The sequence below is a fragment of the Coregonus clupeaformis genome, chromosome 17, assembly GCF_020615455.1.
Source record: "Coregonus clupeaformis isolate EN_2021a chromosome 17, ASM2061545v1, whole genome shotgun sequence".
NCBI classification, from domain to species: domain Eukaryota; kingdom Metazoa; phylum Chordata; class Actinopteri; order Salmoniformes; family Salmonidae; genus Coregonus; species Coregonus clupeaformis.
Genome location: NC_059208.1, coordinates 61,551,802 through 61,570,594, shown reverse-complemented (window position 1 = coordinate 61,570,594; position 18,793 = coordinate 61,551,802). Strand labels below are relative to the sequence as shown.

Here is an 18,793-nt window from a genome sequence, read left to right as displayed (position 1 = left end):
TAGTATATGTCAGTCTAGCAAACCAGGCAACTAAAAGCAACTTTCTAAACAATGTTTTTGGTTCATTTCTAGCTTGTTAGAAGGTGTAAATGGTACAGTGAAATGTTTACTTGCATAGTGGAGTATTTTGTTTAGACATGTAGATAGCTAGCTAGCTGGCTAAACAATTACCCATAATCCCAACTCATAATGTTACTACTCTGCATGAGTCTACAGGTAGCTAAAGCTAACCTACTAGCTAGGTTCAATGTTAGCTAGCTAACATTAGGCTATAACTAGCAATGCAAATAGCTCTGAGATACGAATAACATTACTACACAGATCATACACATAATGTTAGCTAGCGAGCCAGCCAACCAGCTAACATTAGCTAGCTAGCTAACAGTATACTTCAACTTGCAATTAAAACAATTTTCTGACAAAACGTATAATATCTGAAAATGTAGCTAGCTAGACTCTCTTACCCATATACATGGATGAACGCTTCTCCCTCTCTGTCACGGACGCCATGGTTGCCCTTAGTTTGAAGATGTAATCCAGACAGGTGTTTTAAACAACAGCCTTCTGTGTTCTCTTTTCGACTCCCTCCGCATTTGCAATCAAACTCCTGAATTTTCTCCATCTCCTTAGCTATCATACTTTGCTTCCACCGGGCATTCCACTGATTTCAAAACTCGGTCCTCCAGAAAGTGGAGAGCCTTAGCAACACAATTGCAGTTCTTCGTGATATCTTTCAAAAAAGCCGCTTTAGAAATGATTTCCTACACATACTAAGCAGCTCATGTTATAGACAGAAGCGTGCTACATGGCAGACCAATCCAAACTCATCTCTCGGTATGTCCAGCGCATCCATTATCTCAGCCAATCATGGCTAGTGGGAAGGTTCCTGTATTTTTCTGTTGCTAAACCAACTAGGCTCATAATTTTAAAAAAAAGATTAGTATTTACAGATGGCATACAAGTTTGTTTTTAAGGCACATGAAAGTTCACATGTTCCAGAAGGCATTTCTGCCCCCAAAAATGCGTTTTGATTAAAAAAAAATATGTTTACGTTCAAATGTCTAGTTTCCTGAAACAACTCACTTTTTAAAAAATATATATTTTTCATACCTAAATTCAAAATCAAGTAGCTAAATGATCCTTGGTATGACCATCTTAAAATAATTCCATAAGTTAGCTTAGTACATTTCATTGTGAATTAAAAACACAGTTTGAGATCATTGTGAGGAGATTTCGCCAGTGGTTTGAATGGGGAATTGGGCTACCCGGGAAAATGTTGTCTGAGGTTGCAACAGTAACCAAGGGGTGGGCGAGGCTTAGATAAGGGTCAATTATAGAGAGAGGGAGACAGAATGAGGGGTACAAGGTGGTTCCCATAGCAACCAGTAGCGGTCCATTGTCAATTTATTAAACAATGCTTATTTTGTGTTAGAAGTTGAAGTCTATTATTTCACTTGTTTCTATACATGACATTTTTTAGCATGTACGTGGCATCTATGTGCATTTCCTGTTCTGGGTTAACACAAGATTACTTGAATGGAATTGTAGGCATCCTGAGTATCGCAGATTATTAGTAGGTGTTATTATGACAGACGGACGGTGATCAAACCAATTGGACATCTAAAACGGAGGGGGATCGATTAGCCTGCAATTAACTGTGATTGGCTCAACAATGTTGTTTTGAGACGCAGCACACTGTGAAATAACCACATGCTCTGAGCTCTGTTTCTTTTACTCTGCATGGTTGGAGGCAATAATCTGAGACCACACACACACACGAATGCCTGCACATGCTAACTCACATGAACGCACATGGACACACACATGCACACACACACACACACTTTCCATCCTGAGGGAAAACAACAAGACCATGAAGACATTCAGCTTCTATTCCTCCTCTCCCATTCTTTATCTTTCCTTTCCTCAATCTTTCTCTCTTTCCCTTACTTCTCTGTATGTTCCGGGATTTTTCAGAAGGCATTGAGGAATACACCACATCAGTCACTGGCTTCATCAATAAGTGCATCGATGACGTCGTCCCCACAGTGACTGTACGTACATACCCCAACCAGAAGCCATGGATTACAGGCAACATCCGCACTGAGCTAAAGGGTAGAGCTGCCGCTTTCAAGGAGCGGGACTCTAACCCGGAAGCTTATAAGAAATTCCGCTATGCCCTCTGATGAACCATCAAACAGGCAAAGCGTCAACACAGGACTAAGATCGAATCATACTACACCGGCTCCGACGCTCGTCGGATGTGGCAGGGCTTGCAAACTATTACAGACTACAAAGGGAAGCACAGCTGCGAGCTGTCCAGTGACACGAGCCTACCAGACGAGCTAAATTACTTCTATGCTCGCTTTGTGGCAAGTAACACTGAAACATGCATGAGAGCATCAGCTGTTCCGGACGACTGTGTGATCACGCTCTCCATAGCCAATGTGAGTAAGACCTTTAAACAGGTCAAAATTCACAAGGCAGCAGGGCCCGATCCTGTAGGTTCATGCTCTACAACATTCGCAGTACGACCCTGCCTTACACAGGAAGCGGCACAGGTCCTAATCCAGGCACTTGTCATCTCCCGTCTGGATCACTGCAACTTGCTGTTGGCTGGGCTCCCTGCCTGTGCCATTAAACCCCTACAACTCATCCAGAACGCCGCAGCCCGTCTGGTGTTCAATCTTCCCAAGTTCTCTCACGTCACCCCGCTCCTCCGCACACTCCACTGGCTTCCAGTTGAAGCTTGCATCTGCTACAAGACCATGGTGCTTGCCTGCGGAGCTGTGAGGGGAACGGCACCTCCGTACCTTCAGGCTCTGATCAGTCCCTACACCCAAACGAGGGCACTACGTTCATCCACCTCTGGCCTGCTAGCCCCCCTACCTCTGCGGAAGCACAGTTCCCGCTCAGCCCAGTCAAAACTGTTTGCTGCTCTGGCACCCCAATGGTGGAACAAGCTCCCTCACGATGCCAGGACAGCGGAGTCACTCACCACCTTCCGGAGACACTTGAAACCCCACCTCTTTAAGGAATACCTGGGATAGGATAAAGTAATCCTTCTACCCCCCTTACCCCCCCCCCAAAAAAAAGTGAGGGGCATCAACAAGGATGAACTCTAAGAAAATTGTATAAAAAGCACAAGTAAGAAAGGTGAAAGAAAAATAAAATATTATTCACATTTTATAGTATAACTTGGCCTTCACTGATGTTTCTCAGAATTTGTATCCTAAAGGTCCAAAATAACCAAACTTTGAGTATTTTCCTGGAAAATAAGGCCTGTGTTCAGAAGTGTTTGTGAGGTGTACATGATGAGTCCTTGAGATCTGCCTCCGTTGAGTGGGTGAAGACTCCTGGAACTGACTGAACAGTTCATTACATTTTCTCCTGTAGTGCCAGGGCACTAGGAAAAATATAGGCATAGGTGGGCTCTACCCAAAATAAAGCCAAAATAAAGCTTATTTCAGAACCATGGACAGCTCTGTGAATAGTTCCCCATGAAGAGCCCTTATTTCAGAACCATGGACAGCTCTGTGAATACTGCCCCATGAAGAGCCCTTATTTCAGAACCATGGACAGCTCTGTGAATACTGCCCCATGTAGAGCCCTTATTTCAGAACCATGGACAGCTCTGTGAATACTGCCCCATGTAGAGCCCTTATTTCAGAACCATGGACAGCCCTGTGAATACTGCCCCATGTAGAGCCCTTATTTCAGAACCATAGACTCATTATTAAAGTGCCATGTCAGCCAAGGACACGGTCACAGCAGCCCTGTTCACTCCACACAGCTCCACAGCTTTACTAATCAACTCACCTGCAAGGCATTGTTACATGGGCTTACTCCCTCACACCCTCCTGTGGAGTCGGTCTTAACACCCAACACCTCCCTTTTGGAGTCTATGCTAATTACATTTAGTCTCTATGTCCGAGAAGAGGAGTTGATATGCTAGCCTAAGGAAGCCTATACTGCATCCTCTAGACCTCTCAGCAGACAGTACCTTATGGGCTCATTTATTCCACTGTGGGAGGCCTGGTTGGACTGTCTAAACATAGAAGCATAACATAGCTGTTATTCCACTGTGGGAGGTCTGGTGCTGGGCTACTGGCTATCACATCTCCCTGTGATGACCACCATTGTGTGTGTGTGTGTGTGTCTGTGTCTGCGTCTGTGCGTGGGTTGGTTCTTCTATCCTTGTGGGGAATTTAAAATACCCCAAAATCCCCACAAGGATGGTAAAACAAGGGACATTCTCCTTCGTGGGGACATTTCCATCGTCCCCATGAGGACAAAGGCTATTTTAAGCTTAGGGGTTAGGGTTAGGGTTAGGGGTTAGGGGTTAGGGTTGGGGGTTAGGGGTTAGGGTTAGGGGTTAGGGGTTAGGGTTAGGGTTAGAGGTTAGAGGTTAGGGGTAATGGATTAGGGGTTAGGGGTTAGGGGTTAGGGTTAAGGTTAAGGTTAGGGGTTAGGGGTTATGGGTTAGGGGTTAGGGTTAGGGGTTAGGGGTTAGGGGTTAGGGTTAGGGTTAGGGGTTATGGGTTAGGGGTTAGGGTCAGAAATAGGTCCCCACGAGGATAGAAGAACAAAACTTTTGTGTGGGTGCGTGTGCGTGTGCGTGTAAGAGCGTACGTGTGTGCTTGTAAATACAGTAGGTGGCAAGCATGCATGAATGTGTGTGTGTACATGTGTGAGTCTATGTGTGTGTGTTTTCATGTGTTCCTGAGAGTGTGTGTGTGCAGTGTGTGTATGTGTGCTCATTGTTTCTCTGTTAGTTTTTTTTCCACCAAATCCAGTAAACAACATTGTTAGGCTGTCTGGCACATTGTGTTAGGCTCACTGGGAGTCTCTAGCCCCCTTCGCCATGGCAACAGAAGGTTGTGTTGCCCCTTACTATTTCCCCTTGGCTGGGCTCCCTGCCTGTGCCATTAAACGCCTACAACTCATCCAGAACGCTGCAGCCCGTCTAGTGTTCAAACTTCCCAAGTTCTCTCACGTCACCCCGCTCCTCCGCACACTCCACTGGCTTCCAGTTGAAGCTCGCATCTGCTACAAGACCATGGTGCTTGTCTACGGAGCTGTGAGGGGAACGGCACCTCCGTACCTTCAGGCTCTGATCAGTCCCTACACCCAAACGAGGGCACTACGTTCATCCACCTCTGGCCTGCTGGCTCCCCTACCCCTGCGGAAGCACAGTTCCCGCTCAGCCCAGTCAAAACTGTTCGCTGCTCTGGCACCCCAATGGTGGAACAAGCTCCCTCACGACGCCAGGACAGCGGAGTCACTCACCACCTTCCGGAGACACTTGAAACCCCACCTCTTTAAGGAATACCTGGGATAGGATAAAGTAATCATTCTACCCCCCAAAAAAAAAAAAAAAAGTGAGGGGCATCAACAAGGATGAACTCTAAGAAAATGGTATAAAAAGCACAAGTGAGAAAGGTGAAAGAAAAATGTAATATTATTCACATTTTATAGTATAACTTGGCCTTCACTGATGTTTCTCAGAATTTGTATCCTAAAGGTCCAAAATAACCAAACTTTGAGTATTTTCCTGGAAAATAAGGCCTGTGTTCAGAAGTGGTTGTGAGGTGTACATGATGAGTCCTTGAGATGATCGGTCAAATCTGCCTCCGATGAGTGGGTGAAGACTCCTGGAACTGACTGAACAGTTCATTCCATTTTCTCCTGTAGTGCCAGGGCACTAGGAAAGACACAGGCATAGGTGGGCTCTACCCAAAATAAAGCCAAAATAAAGCTTATTTCAGAACCATGGACAGCTCTGTGAATACTGCCCCATGAAGAGCCCTTATTTCAGAACCATGGACAGCTCTGTGAAAACTGCCCCATGAAGAGCCCTTATTTCAGAACCATGGACAGCGCTGTGAATACTGCCCCATGTAGAGCCCTTATTTCAGAACCATAGACTCATTATTAAAGTGCCATGTCAGCCAAGGACACGGTCACAGCAGCCCTGTTCACTCCACACAGCTCCACAGCTTTACTAATCAACTCACCTGCAAGGCATTGTTACATGGGCTTACTCCCTCACACCTCCTGTGTCGTCGGTCTTAACACCCAACACCTCCCTTTTGGAGTCTATGCTAATTACATTTAGTCTCTATGTCCGAGAAGAGGAGTTGCTATGCTAGCCTAAGGAAGCCTATTCTGCATCCTCTAGACCTCTCGGCAGACAGTACCTTATGGGCTCTATTATTCCACTGTGGGAGGCCTGGTTGGACTGTCTAAACATAGAAGCATAACATAGCTGTTATTCCACTGTGGGAGGTCTGGTGCTGAGCTACTGGCTATCACATCTCCCTGTGATGACCACCATTGTGTGTGTCTGTGTGTCTGTGTCTGCGTCTGTGCGTGGGTTGGTTCTTCTATCCTTGTGGGGAATTTTAAATACCCCAATATCCCCACAAGGATGGTAAAACAAGGGACATTCTCCTTCGTGGGGACATTTCCATCGTCCCCATGAGGACAAAGGCTATTTTAAGCTTAGGGGTTAGGGGTTAAGGGTTAGGGTTCGGGTTAGGGGTTAGGGGTTAGGGGTTAGGGTTAGGGTTAGGGGTTAGGGGTTAGGGGTTAGGGGTTATGGGTTAGGGGTTAGGGTTAGGGGTTAGGGGTTAGGGGTTAGGGGTTAGGGGTTAGGGGTAGGGGTTATGGGTTAGGGGTTAGGGTCAGAAATAGGTGCCCACGAGGATAGAATAACAAAACTTTGTGTGGGTGCGTGTGCGTGTGTGTGAGTGTAAGAGCGTACGTGCGTGCTTGTAAATACAGTAGGTGGCAAGCATGCATGAATGTGTGTGTGTACATGTGTGAGTCTATGTGTGTGTCTATTCATGTGTTCCTGAGAGTGTGTGTGTGCAGTGTGTGTATGTGTGCTCATTGTTTCTCTGTTAGTTTTTTTTCTCACCAAATCCAGTAAACAACATTGTTAGGCTGTCTGGCACATTGTGTTAGGCTCACTGGGAGTCTCTAGCCCCCTTCGCCATGGCAACAGAAGGTTGTGTTGCCCCTTACTATTTCCCCTCGCCACGGCAACAGAAGGTTGTGTTGCCCCTTACTACAACAGAAGTTCCGTTTATACCTGGTTCTAACATACATCCTTTGTCCTGATTGTCCACATTCTGATTGGGAGAGCGAGAGGAGGGAGAGAGAGGGGAGGGAGAGAGAGAGGAGGGAGAGAGAGGGGAGGGAGAGAGAGAGGAGGGAGAGGGAGGGAGGGAGGGGAGGGAGGGAGGGAGAGAGAGGAGAGGGAGGGAGGGAGGGAGGGAGAGAGAGAGGGGGGAGAGAGAGAGGGAGGGAGAGAGAGAAGGGAGGGAGGGAGGAAGGAGAGAGAGAGAGAGAGGGGGAGGGAGGAGAGAGAGAGGGAGGGAGGAGAGAGAGAGGGGAGGAGGGAGGAGAGAGAGGGAGGAGAGAGAGAGGGGAGGGAGGGAGGAGAGAGAGAGGGAGGGAGGGAGGAGAGAGAGAGGGAGGAGGGAGGAGAGAGGGAGGGAGGGAGGGAGAGAGAGAGGGAGGAGAGGGAGGGAGAGAGAGAGAGGAGGGAGGAGAGAGAGAGGGAGGGAGGGAGAGAGAGAGAGAGGGAGGGAGAGAGAGAGAGAGGAGGAGGGAGGGAGAGAGAGAGAGAGAGGGAGGGAGGGAGGGAGGGAGAGAGAGAGAGAGAGAGAGAGAGGAGGGAGGGAGGAGAGAGGGGAGGGAGGAGAGAGAGAGGGAGGGAGAGAGAGGGAGGGAGGGAGAGAGGGGGAGGGAAAGAGAGAGAGGGGAGGGAGGGGGAGAGAGAGGGAGGGAGGGAGAGAGAGAGAGGGAGGGAGGGGGAGAGAGAGGGGAGGGAGGGAGAGAGGGGGGGGAGGGAGGGAGAGAGGGGGAGGGAGGAGAGAGAGAGAGGTGAGGGAGGGAGGGAGAGAGAGGGGAGCGAGGGAGAGAGAGAGAGGAGGGAGGAGGGAGAGAGGGAGCGAGGGAGAGAGAGGGGAGGGAGGGAGGAGGGAGAGAGAGGGGAGGGAGGGAGGGAGGGAGAGAGAAGGGAGGGAGGAGGGAGGGAGGGAGAGAGGGGGGAGGGAGGGAGGGAGGAGGGAGGGAGGGAGGGAGGAGGGAGGGAGGGAGGGAGGGAGGAGGGAGGGAGAGAGAGGGAGGGAGAGAGAGAGAGGGGGGGAGGGGAGGGAGGGAGGGAGGGGGAGGGAGGGAGGGGAGGGAGGGAGGGAGGGAGGGAGGGAGGGAGGGAGGGAGGGAGGGAGGGAGGAGGGAGGGAGGGAGGAGGGAGGGGGAGGAGGGGGGGAGGGAGGGAGGGGAGGGGAGGAGGGAGGGAGGAGGGAGGGAGGAGGGAGGGAGGGAGGGGGGAGGAGGAGGGAGGGGAGAGAGGGGGGAGGGAGAGAGGGGAGGGAGGGAGAGAGAGGGAGGGAGGGAGAGAGGTGGAGGAGGGAGGAGGAGGGAGGGAGGAGGGAGGGAGGGAGGGAGGGAGGGAGGGAGGGAGGGAGGGAGGGAGGGAGGGAGGGAGGGAGGGAGGGAAGGGAGAGGAAGGAGCGACAGAGAGGGGGGAGAGAGAAACCAAGGGCTCCTACCTGTTGGTACATGGGCTGTTGTCCTGGGCCCTGCATGTAGGGTTGTTGTGGGGGCATGTTAGGGTCCTGCCCAGGTAGGGCTGCCATCATATTCTGCATGGCATAGGTTGGAGGGTAGGCCACGTAGGACATGGCGTTAGTGGGGGAGGCTGGGACATGGGGGGCAGAGACTGGGCCTGGGAAACATCTGTCCACATCACTGTGTGGGCCGCCAACTCCACTATAACTGTTCCTCTATCTGGAGATACAACTCACCACTATAACTGTTCCTCTGTCTGGAGATACAACTCACCACTATAACTGTTCCTCTGTCTGGAGATACAACTCACCACTATAACTGGTCTGTCTAGAGATACAACTCACCACTATAACTGTTCCTCTGTCTGGAGATACAACTCACCACTATAACTGTTCCTCTGTCTGGAGATACAACTCACCACTATAACTGTTCCTCTGTCTGGAGATACAACTCACCACTATAACTGTTCCTCTGTCTGGAAATACAACTCACCACTATAACTGTTCCTCTGTCTGGAGATACAACTCACCACTATAACTGTTCCTCTGTCTGGAGATACAACTCACCACTATAACTGTTCCTCTGTCTGGAGATACAACTCACCACTATAACTGTTCCTCTGTCTTGAGATTCAACTCACCACTAGAACTGTTCCTCTGTCTTGAGATTCAACTCACCACTATAACTGTTCCTCTGTCTGGAGATACAACTCACTACTATAACTGTTCCTCTGTCTGGAGATACAACTCACCACTATAACTGTTCCTCTGCTCTAGCCTGTTGTGTTGTCTATCTATCTCTTCTCTGTTGTCACTCTGGGATTATTTTATTCTCTGTTTGTCTGCCTGCCTGCCTGTCTGTCTGTCTGTCTGTCTGTCTGTCTGTCTGTATGCTTAAGCCTACATTGCAAATTAGTGGCTGTCATATGGGATTTTTTTGTGATATTTGCGTGCAAAAATTATTGATTTTGTGGCGGCAATTCTGACATTTTGCATGGCAATATGCGATGATTTTGTCAAATTTGTCGCGAAAATGCACTGACGAGGGAAAAAGTTTGTTTACATGTAGATTGATTGAACCATATTATGCGGTAAATGTGCAGTGATTGGTTTAAATTGTGACCCCTCTTTTTGTACTGCGGTGACGGGTCAGTTTTATGCGGAAATAGTGTCGGTGATAGATGACATTTCCAAGCCCTCACATAATATGAAGAGAATTGCTGATTTTACCCCCCAAAAAATTACAATTGTGGAATCCTGGAGGGACTGATTTGTGAAGTTAATATGATAACATGACAACATGTGAAGCAACATGTGATAACATAAAACTACACATATGACAACATGTTAGCACATGTGAAAACACGATCTCATGTGAAATAAATGTGGCAACATGGGGAAGCAAAATTTCAACATGTGATACCATGAATATGATACTGTACTTTTACAGTTAAATTAAGGTGTTAATGTGAAATGACAGTATGATGCTATGTTCTGGCCCCTTTAGTTGATTTGAGTTTATTTTAATTTCAATTCCATAATGTCAATTCACTGATAAGGTCTGTTTGCTTAATTTTCTATATCCTGTTAAAGAAGAATCCTTGTTAGCATTGCAAAAAACGGTGTCGTTGTCACGGAAGAAGTTGACCGAGTTTTGAAATCAGTGGAATACCCAATGGAAGCAGAGAGATGATTGCCAAATGCGGAGAGAGTCCAAAAAGAGAACATAGGAAGAAGGCTGTTGTATAAAATACCTGTCTCCAGATTACATCTTCAAACTAAGGGCAACCACAGCATCCATGACAGAGGGAGAAGCTCTCCATGTTTACGGGTAAGAGTCTAGCTACATTTTAAAATATGATATGTTTCTAATTTTGTCAGAAAGTAATTTTCATTGCATGTTAAAGCGTACTGTTAGCTAGCTAGCTAACGTTAGCTGGCTGGCTCGCTAGCTAACGTTATGTGTATGATCTGTGTAGGAGCTCTAGAAAGAGGCCCGAGTTCCTGAGTTGGAATTCCGAGTTGGATGACCGTTCAAATCGATGTTTTCGTAGTCAGAGTTTTTTGTTGTTGTTGTTGAGTTCCCAGTTGTGTTGAACGAGGCATTAGAGTTGGGATTATGGTTAATTGTTTAGCTAGCTACATGTCTAAACAAAAATCTCCACTATGCAAGTAACCATTTCACTGTACCGTTTACACCTTCTGTATCCTGTGACAAATAAACTTTGATTTTATTTGATATAGTGTGTGTTTACCAGAGATGGTAATGTGAAGAACAACATGACCTGCACCAAAGTCAGATTAGGATATAGGCCAAGGACTAGATAACGTTTATTTTTACTGCTACTTTTTGCTACTACCTTCACAACTTTTAGTCTTGAAATCTTTGGTTGTTTACCACACTGTGAATCCTTAAAGAGATGGGTGGGGCTAAAGCTTAAGATGGTGTGAACGATGCTGAATGGGTGTAGACAAAGAAGAGCTCTCCAGTAGGTGTACCAAAACATTCAAGGGCCATTTTCTCAAAAGTGAGGTTACAAGTTTATCAACTTTCAAAGCAGAATTACTTTCTCATTGTTCCTCAACTGTAGTGTACGATATACCATTTTCTAGCTCTGAGTCTCTACTTTTATCCAATGTGAAAAAACACAATTTCAAATTTTGCTAGATAGGACCTAATCCAGTTGGTGGGTCACAAATGGTGAGTCACTCTGTGGAGCTGCAGATATTATCAAACTCCATCCTTCTTACATTTACATCATTTAGCAGACGCTCTTATCCAGAGCGACATACAGTTAGCGAGTGCATACATTTATCATACTGGCCCCCTGTGGGAATCGAACCCACAACACTGGCGTTGCAAGCACCATGCTCTACCAACTGAGCTACAATCATTTTGTAGAAGCATTGTCCGTAAGTAAAACAATAACAACATACTTACCTTTCAATTCACGATGATATTTTGTATGGAAGAACGTTTATGTGATAGATTTACGTATTTTCTTGAAAGCTGCATGGTTGGAGATATCTGTTCTATGTAATTGACCTTGCCATGTTTGGGGAATTATTTTCGCATACTGCAGCATATTTCTGAGTACATTATAATATTATAACGTGCTAACTAAAAAATTCAGTGCCTGTGTTATTTGTGAGAATTAAGGTTAGCATTCAGCATACTCTTACTTCTGGTTGATTTCTTTCTTCTTTTTGAGTTTGACTCAGTCTCTAACACTGTACCTGCAAACTGGTGGTAATAAATCATTCTTCAATACTACAGTTACTGGAAAGAGTTTATCCATCTGCAAGGGCAGAACATATGCTGTATGCTGACCACTTTGGAATGAACCTCACTTGGGATTTGAACTCACAACCTCTTGGTTGCTAGCTACCTGAAGTTCCTGCTGCGCCAACAGGTCTGTGGATATAACAGATATGTGCTATATGTTTATTGCCAAGTATACAATTCTGCACTTTGTCTATAGTAAAAATAAAGTTTGTATTGATGTACTCTGATTCCAATTACTGTAAAATATTGTATAATTTTGTACTGTGACCATAATGTAGGATGCCGTATGACCTCAGCATAACCTATGATAAAACCGGGCCGGCCCATCTTTGTAGGGGGGCTGGCCGTTGCCCAATGATCAGCCAAAGGCTCATTATAGATTAGTATAACAACATCTTAACAGGCCCATGGGTCCCCGGCCGTATCACCTTTTCATTATTCGTTTATTAAATTATATTTTTTGTGCATGTGTCAATTTTCAACCAGCCCACCCAACTAATAAATGGTCCGGCCCATCTGGCATTTGCCAGAATTGCCAGATGGCCAATCCGCCCATGTGTGTGTGTATGTGTGTGCACGTTCACAAGTCCTTCTACCCATCCGCCTGTGTACTGTACAGTATTTGTGAGTGGCGATCTGTAGGTGTAGATGTGTATGTGTGTGTGTGTGTGTGTGTGTGTGTGTGTGTCTGCCTTACTCTCAAAACAAGCCTTTCAAAGAGGCCTTAAAAGCTATCAGCCTCCACACCACAGGGGACAGTGTCTTGGAAGGCAAGAGGTCTCTGTGTGGCTGAACAGAGAAGAACCTCACCGCTGTCTATCTAGTCAACCACAGCAGAGGGTCTGAAGAGTGAGTGACCGTAGTTGAAATGAACCTAGTTGCTAAGTTATTTTTTCTTAAGATCATATTTTCGGATGTTTTTCTTTACTACAAACTCAAAAGCATATTGTGAAAGATTTGTGTAACGATGAAACAACAGCAGGGATCATTTGCATAGAGAATAAGTTGGGAAAGTATTGACAGTTGGAAATATTAAACCTGTCAGCTCTTCAGAAAAGTTGAGGTGCAGATTTCTATAACGAGATGGTTCACAGGCCATTTCTCAAGCTGCATCCACGTCTGCACACGCACGCGCACACACGCACATATGCACGCACGTACACACGCACGTACACACCTCTTTAAGTGGGAGGTGAAGAAATGACAGAATCCAGAGGGAGACAGCTTATGCCTTCTCAACGTGCTGTGAGATAGAGAGAGAGGGAAATAGACAGAGTAAGAGAAGTGATAATGGACTTCCCTTGTCTCCGGCTGTGTCTGCGTCGACAGGCTGGACGGCCAGGCGATGACAGACATGCTGATGTATTTAAAGGGGAGGGAGGGAGGGAGAGAGAGAGAGATGGGACGAGAGAAAGGGGGGAAGAAAGAGAAGGAGGGAGAGAGATGGGGAGAGAGGAGGCGGAAAAAGAGAGAGGGAGGGAGTGTAAGATGAGAAAGGGAGAATAATGGAACTCTTCTCCTCATCGCCTGTGGCAACCAGGCCCTGTCGGCATAGTGACAGATACATGGTAATGAAGCCGGCTGTGGGTGACATCAACCCCACCCCCTTTACCAACACACATCCTCCCACATCCTCCACACACTCCTCACCACCCGGCCTAAACACACACACACATCCCTGAGTTCTAATCCAACTCCTAAAATGAAACAAGGATGCAGGGAGTGACACAGAGAAGTGAAGGGGAGGAGGTTTTGTCTAGAAGGGATACAGCTTTTGTCAAAATTGACTTTTTGTAGCAGTTTAAGAGAACTTACACAGCAGGTTAGGAGAATTATGTTAAGGTTAGGAAAAGGGTTAGGATTAGCTAAAATGCAAAACATTTCAACTTTTGACATATTTGATATTTTTTACAAAAGCTGTATTACCTCTTGACATGACCAGCGGAGGAGAAGATTTGAGATGGACAAGAGTGTGAAGGAAGAGAATGGGAACAGACTAGTACTGGATGTGGTCAGAGAAGTAGGGGAAAAGCAATGTGAGTAGAGGGATGAGTAGCGAGGGAACGAGGGAACGAGGAAGTAGAGGGGAAGAGAGAGCAGAGAGAGATGATGGAGGTCTGGCAGGGGATGGATAGAAGTAGAGAGGGGAAGAGAAGAGAGAGCAGAGAGAGATGATGGAGTTCTGGCAGGGAACGAGGAAGTAGAGGGGAAGAGAGAGCAGAGAGAGATGATGGAGTTCTGGCAGGGAACGAGGAAGTAGAGGGGAAGAGAGAGCAGCGAGAGATGATGGAGGTCTGGCAAGGGATGGATAGAAGTAGAGAGGGGAAGAGAAGAGAGAGCAGAGAGAGATGATGGAGGTCTGGCAGGGAACGAGGAAGTAGAGGGGAAGAGAGAGCAGAGAGAGATGATGGAGGTCTGGCAGGGAACGAGGAAGTAGAGGGGAAGAGAGAGCAGAGAGAGATGATGGAGGTCTGGCAGGGGATGGATAGAAGTAGAGAGGGGAAGAGAAGAGAGAGCAGAGAGAGATGATGGAGGTCTGGCAGGGGATGGATAGAAGTAGTGAGGAAGAGAGAGCAGAGAGAGATGATGGAGTTCTGGCAGGGAACGAGGAAGTAGAGGGGAAGAGAGAGCAGAGAGAGATGATGGAGGTCTGGCAGGGAACGAGGAAGTAGAGGGGAAGAGAGAGCAGAGAGAGATGATGGAGGTCTGGCAGGGGATGGATAGAAGTAGAGAGGGGAAGAGAAGAGAGAGCAGAGAGAGATGATGGAGTTCTGGCAGGGAACGAGGAAGTAGAGGGGAAGAGAGAGCAGAGAGAGATGATGGAGTTCTGGCAGGGGATGGATAGAAGAAGAGAGGGGAAGAGAAGAGAGAGCAGAGAGAGATGATGGAGGTCTGGCAGGGGATGGATTGAAGTAGAGAGGAAGAGAGAGCAGAGAGAGATGATGGAGTTCTGGCAGGGGATGGATAGAAGTAGAGAGGGGAAGAGAGAGAGAGGAGAGAGAGATGATGGAGTTCTGGCAGGGGATGGATAGAAGTAGAGAGGGGAAGAGAGAGAGAGGAGAGAGAGATGATGGAGTTCTGGCAGGGGATGGATAGAAGTAGAGAGGGGAAGAGAGGAGAGAGGAGAGAGAGATGATGGAGGTCTGGCAGGGAATGAGGAAGTAGAGAGGAAGAGAGAGCAGAGAGAGATGATGGAGTTCTGGCAGGGAACGAGGAAGTAGAGGGGAAGAGAGAGCAGAGAGAGATGATGGAGGTCTGGCAGGGAACGAGGAAGTAGAGGGGAAGAGAGAGCAGAGAGAGATGATGGAGGTCTGGCAGGGAACGAGGAAGTAGAGGGGAAGAGAGAACAGAGAGAGATGATGGTCTGGCAGGGAACAAGGAAGTAGAGAGGGGAAGAGAGAGAGAGGAGAGAGAGATGATGGAGGTCTGGCAGGGGATGGATAGAAGTAGAGAGGGGAAGAGAGAGAGAGGAGAGAGAGATGATGGAGATCTGGAAGGGGATGGATAGTCGTGTTGGAGAGATTATCTCTTTGTGACTCGAGGAATGAAACATTAATCTAACTCCCTCAACAGCAGGTGAGCAGGGCGTTAGGGAGGGGAGAGAGAGAGAGAGAGAGAGAGAGCTTTGTCTATTGGCTACTTTATCTTGTGTGGGTGTGTGTGTGCGTGTGTGCGTGTGTGCGTGTGTGTGTGTGTGTGTGTGTTAGAATGTATTATAGTTTTATTGTGAATTCCCGTAATATAGTACAAAACGAAAATTCCATTTTAAATCTACATTCCACATGGTACCCTAGCCTAGCCCCATAGGGCTCCTGTCGAAAGTAGGGCACTACATAGAGAATATGGGCCCATTTGAGACGTATGCGTAACTGTTTCACTTCAGGCTTTCTTTCATACAACTTCAATTACGGAAACCGTAATGTAGAGAACATTTACAAGCAAGTTTGAATTAGCGCTTTGTAACAAATGAAACGATTTACTTGAAGTGCACACTAAAACACAAGAAGCCTATTCAATCACAATTACTGACATACTTTGTGTCACGTACCATGATACATCTTAATACAAAACACTTTACATAGAGGCCTGCTGTATATACAATTACACATTTAACTAACAAAATAAATACTTTTAATTCCATTGAGACTAGAGTTTGGTGAGCGAGTGTTTTTCCTGGTTCATTGCTTCCTGGCTCCAAATCATCTGAACCTGCCTGTGAATGAGAAGAGTAATGAGAAAAAGAGAACAGGAGTGTGTGTGTGTGTGTGTGTGTGTGTGTGTGTGTGTGTGTGTGTGTGTGTGTGTGTGTGTGTGTGTGTGTGTGTGTGTGTGTGTGTGTGTGTGTGTGTGTGTGAGTGTGTGTGTGAGTGTGCTTGCATGCATGCGTGTGTGTGTGTGTGTGTGAGTGCGTGCTTGTGTGTGTGTGTGTGCTTGCATGCGTGCATGTGTGTTTTGTGTGTGCGTGTCCTCAGTGTGTATGTGTGTGTGTTTGTGTGTGTTGTGTGTTCCTCAGCCAGCTCAGGCTTTCAATGCCGTCTGGGCCTCTCCACATCAGACAGTGGGGAGTATTTCATTAGCGCCCAGTGAAGGAGGACCACTCGACATGACAGCTGAACAACTGAAGCCCTCACACTGAACACTGAACACTGAACACTGAAGCCCTCACACTGAACACTGAACACTGAACACTGAAGCCCTCACACTGAACACTGAACACTGAACACTGAACACCACAGAAAGAGAGAACAGTGAATGAAGAAGGGGAACATGGAGGAACCAAGTTTATGCCATGGCTTTATGAAGACGGATATTAACGACAGATCTGGGTGATCTCTTTATGGACATATGCAGTGATTCATACCAGTTATATGACTCATTCTGACATCACTCTGACATCACTCCTGAATGCCAGTTTCATTATTGATGAAGACATGCTGTTACGCCAATGTCCAATTATGACTGATGTTGCGTACGGAAATGTCCAATGTCGGTTAAAGCTGATGACGTATCAGTTACGCAAATGACGGTGATGGTTTTGTGGATGACGTATCGTTTACGCAAATGACGGTGTTGGTTACGTGGATGACGTATCAGTTACGCAAATGACGGTGTTGGTTACGTGGACGATGTATCAGTTACGCAAATGATGGTGTTGGTTACGTGGATGATGTATCAGTTACGAAAATGACGATGTTGGTTACGTGGATGATGTATCAGTTACGCAAATGACGGTGTTGGTTACGTGGATGATGTATCAGTTACGCAAATGACGGTGTTGGTTACGTGGATGACGTATCAGTTATGCAAATGACGGTGTTGGTTACGTGGATGATGTATCAGTTACGCAAATGACGGTGTTGGTTACGTAGATGACGTATCAGTTTACGCAGATGATGGTGTTGGTTACGTGGATGATGTATCAGTTACGCAAATGACGATGTTGGTTACGTGGATGATGTATCAGTTACGCAAATGACGGTGTTGGTTACGTAGATGACGTATCAGTTTACGCAGATGATGGTGTTGGTTACGTGGATGATGTATCAGTTACGCAAATGACGGTGTTGGTTACGTGGATGACGTATCAGTTTACGCAGATGATGGTGTTGGTTACGTGGATGACGTATCAGTTACGCAAATGACGGTGTTGGTTACGTGGATGATATATCAGTTACGCAAATGACGGTGTTGGTTACGTGGATGACGTATCAGTTTACGCAGATGATGGTGTTGGTTACGTGGATGACGTATCAGTTTACGAAAATGACGGTGATGGTTACGTGGATGATGTATCAGTTACGCAAATGACGGTGTTGGTTACATGGATGATGTATCAGTTACGCAAATGACGGTGTTGGTTACGTGGATGACGTATCAGTTTACGCAGATGACGGTGTTGGTTACGTGGATGATGTATCAGTTACGCAAATGACGGTGTTGGTTACGTGGATGACCCGATGACATTTCCACAGTGGCCTTTAGTTAGGCTACTTCAGTTGTGTCCCAAAATGGCACCCTACTCCCTATATAGTGCACTACTTTTGACCAGAGCCGATAGGGAATAGGGTTCCATTAGGGATGCATCCGTCATTTTTGTTGGTAAAAGAGGGCTCTAGTCAAAAACATGTCTCTCATTAAAACCAGGCTGTGTTTCTGAGCAGAGAGAGAAAGAAGGGAGGGAATGTGATTAACACCCTCTACTCACCCGGCGCTGTGACATCAATACTTCATTAAAGGCAGAATTTTTTCTAAATAGTCCTCAACACAAATACACATGTTCAAACGCAAACGCATGCACACACACACACACACACACACACACACACACACACACACTGGGATTTCACAGAATGTGTATGCGCGAGCGTTAAAAGTCAGGAGCACAGCCTAGGACTTTCACAGTGCTGTAGTTGGTGGCAGCACCAGGTTTTAGAAGCCGGGAACCGAACGGTTGCAGCTGAAAACCTCACAAGGCTCAAGGCCCATATCTATACTTGGCCTGGCTCCATAACAACAGGGTTTCAGGACACACAGAGAGAGTAATATCAATATATTCCTTTTTATTCCTCTCCCATTCATTCCCTCCTGTCTGTAAAGAGTAGTGGTGTGTTTCTCAGAGAGAGAGAGAGAGAGAGAGAGAGAGAGAGAGAGAGAGAGAGAGAGAGAGAGAGAGAGAGAGAGAGAGAGAGAGACAGACAGAGAGAGAGAGACAGAGAGAGAGAGAGAGAGAGAGAACATTTATTTCCACAGTGCTTGGGGTGACAGGGATGCAGTTTAAGCCCCACCCTCTTCAACATATATATCAACGAATTGGCGAAGACACTAGAACAGTCTGCAGCACACGGCTTCACCCTACTAGATTCTGAAGTCAAATGTTTACTGTTTGCTGATGATCTGGTGCTTCTGTACCCAACCAAGGAGGGCC

At 46.7% G+C, this 18,793-nt stretch overlaps 1 pseudogene; it reads right to left on the bottom strand.

The window, feature by feature from the left end:
• LOC123492902 overlaps window positions 1–8,696 on the bottom strand; it is a 66,762-nt pseudogene extending 58,066 nt beyond the window's left edge.
• Window positions 8,697–18,793: the final 10,097 nt, after the last annotated feature.